The sequence below is a fragment of the Otolemur garnettii genome, unplaced genomic scaffold (assembly GCF_000181295.1).
Source record: "Otolemur garnettii isolate 467f Iridium unplaced genomic scaffold, OtoGar3 scaffold00031, whole genome shotgun sequence".
Taxonomy (NCBI): domain Eukaryota; kingdom Metazoa; phylum Chordata; class Mammalia; order Primates; family Galagidae; genus Otolemur; species Otolemur garnettii.
Genome location: NW_003852426.1, coordinates 16,826,631 through 16,830,348, shown reverse-complemented (window position 1 = coordinate 16,830,348; position 3,718 = coordinate 16,826,631). Strand labels below are relative to the sequence as shown.

General features: G+C 37.4%; 1 pseudogene; it reads left to right on the top strand.

The window, feature by feature from the left end:
* Nucleotides 1-2,336: 2,336 nt before the first annotated feature.
* Nucleotides 2,337-3,499, top strand: LOC100963091 (annotated as a pseudogene).
* Nucleotides 3,500-3,718: the final 219 nt, after the last annotated feature.

The following is a 3,718-nucleotide window of genomic DNA, read 5'->3' as shown; positions in this document are numbered from 1 at the left end:
AAACAAAGACCATATGATCTCAATAAATCCAGAAAAAGTATTTGATAAAATTCAGCATCCTTTTCTAATTAGAACACTTAAGAATATAGGCATAAGTGGCTCAGTTCTTAATCTGATCAAAGTCATCTACAACAAACCCACAGCTAATATCATACTGAATGGAGTAAAACTGAAAGTTGTTCCACTTAGAACTGGAACAAGACAAGATTGTCCTCCTTCGCGACTACTATTCAACATAGTGCTGGAAGTTCTAGCCAATACAATAAGGCAAGACAAGGAAATAAAGGGCATCCAAATGGGCAGAGGAAGTGAAACTCTTCCTCTTTGCTGATGATGTGATCTTATATAGGGAGAGCCCCAAAGACTCAACCACAAGACTCGTGGAAGTGATCAAAAAATACAGTAATGTCTCAGGATATAAAATCAATGTCCTTAAGTCAGTTGCCTTTCTATATGCCAATAACAGCCAAGATGAAAAGCTAATTAAGGATACAACCCCCTTCACCATAGTTTCAAAGAAAATAAAATGCCTAGGAATATACCTAATGAAAGAGGTGAAGGACCTCTATAAAGAAAAATACCAAACCCTAAAAAGAAATAGCAGAAGATATTAACAAATGGAAGAGCATACTATGTTCATGGCTGGGAAGAATCAACATTTTCAAATTGTCTGTATTTCCCAAAGCAATCTACAGATTCAATGCAATTCCTATTAAAATACCATCATCATATTTTCAAGATTTGAAAAAAATAATTCTTTGTTTCATATGGAATCAGAGGAAATCCTGTATAGCCAAGGCAATTCTTAGTAATAAAAACAAAGCCAGGAGTATTACCCTACCAGACTTTTGGCTATATTACTGGGCTATATTGATCAAAACAGCATGGTATTGGCACAAAAATAGAGACATTGACATCTGGAACCAAATAGAAAACCATAAGATGAAACTATCATCTTAAAGCCACTTCATCTTTGATAAACCAAACAAGAACATAAACTGGGGTAAAGAAACCCTATTCAACAAATAGTTTTGGGAGAACTGGATAAGCACATGTAAAACACTGAAATTGGACCCGTGCCCTTTACCATTTACAAAAATTGATTCAAAATGGATAAAAGATTCAAACCTAAGGCATGAAACAATAAAATTACTCAAGGAAAGTGTGGTGAAATCACTTAAAGATATCTGCCTATGGAAAGATTTATGAAGGAGACTTCTGTGGCAATTGCAACAACAAAAATAAACAAATGGGACTTAATTAAACTTAAAAGCCTCTGTACAGCTAAGGAAACAACAACCAAAGTAAATAAACAACCTTCAGAACTGGAAAATATATTTTCACATTATGGTTTGGGAAAAAACTTGATAACTAGGGTATATAGAGAACGCAAGTTAATCAACAAAAAAAGGACCCAAAGATCCCATATATCACTGGGCAAGAGACATGAATAGAACCTTCTTAAAGAAGTAAGACAAATGGCTAACAAACATGAAAAAATGCTTATTGTCCCTAATCATCAGAGAAACGCAGATCAGAACTACCCTGAGATATCACCTAACCCCAGTGAGAATGGCCCGCATCACAAAGTTTCAAAGCTATAGATTCTAGTGTGGATGTGGAGAGAAGGCAACACTTTTACACTGCTGGTGGGACTGCAAACTAATACAACTAATTCTCCATACTTGGAAGGCAGTATGGAAAATCCTCAAAGAACTCAAATTAGATCTACCTTTTGATCCTGCAATCCCATTACTAGGCATCTACCCAGAAGAAAAAAATCCTTTTATCATAAGGATATTGCACTAGACTGTTTATGACAGGTCAATTTACAATCACCAAAATGTGGAAACAGCCTAAATGCCCACCAAGCTAGGAATGATTTAACAAGCTGTGGTAAATATATGCCATAGAATAGTATTCAGCCACTAAAGGGATGCAGACTTTATATCTTTAGTGTTAACCTGGATAGGGAGGAACATATTCTTCATAGTAAAGCATCACAAGAATGGAGAAGCAAGAATCCAAAGTACTCAATTCTAGTATGAAGGCAGTAGATGAGGTAATACAAAGCGGGGTAAGAGAATGAGGGAGCAAAGAGAGGGGAGGATGGAGGGGGATGGGGGTGTCATGGTGTATGGCAAACCTCTTGTGGATGGGACACATTTATAGGAGGGACTTTATATAACCAATGCAATCAGTGCAACCTAATTCTTTTTATCCTAAGTGAATCCCAAACAATTTTTAAAAAAGTAGATTTTTCATTAAAAAAATAAAAAGAAGCAACACAAAGGGGATATTGAACTCAAGTTGGAAGAAGTGAGTCTAGTCTCAAAATGGAGGCAAAACCACCACCTGGTGACCATCAATGCGATAGCTGCTGCTACCAATGGGAAGGAGGACATGATCCAAAGGAGTAGTTGAAAAATTTGTTTATTGGTCTGAGCTTTGAAACCACAAATGATAGTTTAAGAAGGACATTTTGAAAAATAGGGCATTCTCAGAGATTGTGCAGTAGTGAGAGACCCTCAAACAAAACATCCCAGGGGCTTTGGTTCTGTGATTTATTCCTATGTTGAAGAGGTTGATGCAGCAATGTGTTCTCTACCACACAAGGTTGATGGACTTGTAGTGGAATAAAAGAAAGCTATTTCTAGAGAGTATTCTATAAAGACTGGTTCCCATCTAACAGTGAAAGCAAATATTTGTTGGTGATATTAAAGAAGACATAAAATAATGTAACTTGATAGACTACTCTGAGATTTATAGTAAGATTGAAACCATAGAAGTTTTGGAAGACAAAGTGGAAAAAAGAGAGGATTTGCTTTTGTAACTTTGATGATCATGATATGGATTATAAAATTGTTGTTCAAAAAGACCACACTATTGATGAGCATAATTGTGAAGTGATAAAAGACCTTTATAAACAAGAGATGCAGTCTGCTCTGGATTGCCAAGAGGTCATGGAGGCAGATGTGGTAACTTCATGGGTCATGGAAAAAATTTTGGAGGGAAAGGAGGTGGATTTGGCCATGGTAGAAACTTTGATGGGAGAGGAGGCTATGGTGGTGGAGGTGGCAGTAGAGGAGGTAGAGATTGTCATGGAAAAGATGATGATGAGTATAATGGATTTCGAGGTGGTGGCAACTATGGCCTTGGTCCTGATTATAGTAGTAAAGGGGGCTATGTTGGTAGGCCAGTATATGGAAACCAAGATGGTAGATACGGTGGCAGTGGTGGAGGATGTGCTGGTTATAATAAAGGAGGAAATTTTGGTAGTGGTAACCATGCTGATGATCATAACCATGGTGATTTTGGAAATTATAGTGGGCAACAGCAATCGAATTATAGACCCATGAAAGGGGGCAGTTTTAGTGGAAGAAGCTTGGGAAGTCCTTATGAGCAATCAAATTATAGACCCATGAAAGGGAGAAGGTTTAGTGGAAGAAACTTAGGAAGTCCTTATGGTGTTGGTTGTGGAAACTGGTGGAGGTGTTAGATGCGGTAGCAGAAAGTTCTAAAAACAGCAGAAAAAAAGGCTATAGCTATCAACGGAAGAGAAAACAATGAATTGTCAAAAAATTGCAAGTTAGTTTGAGACAGTCATCTCAAATGCATTAGAGCAGCTGTTCTCAATCTGTGGGTAGTGACCCATAGGAACTGTATTAAAGGACCACGGCATTAGGAAGGTTGAGAACCACTGCATTAGAGGAACTTA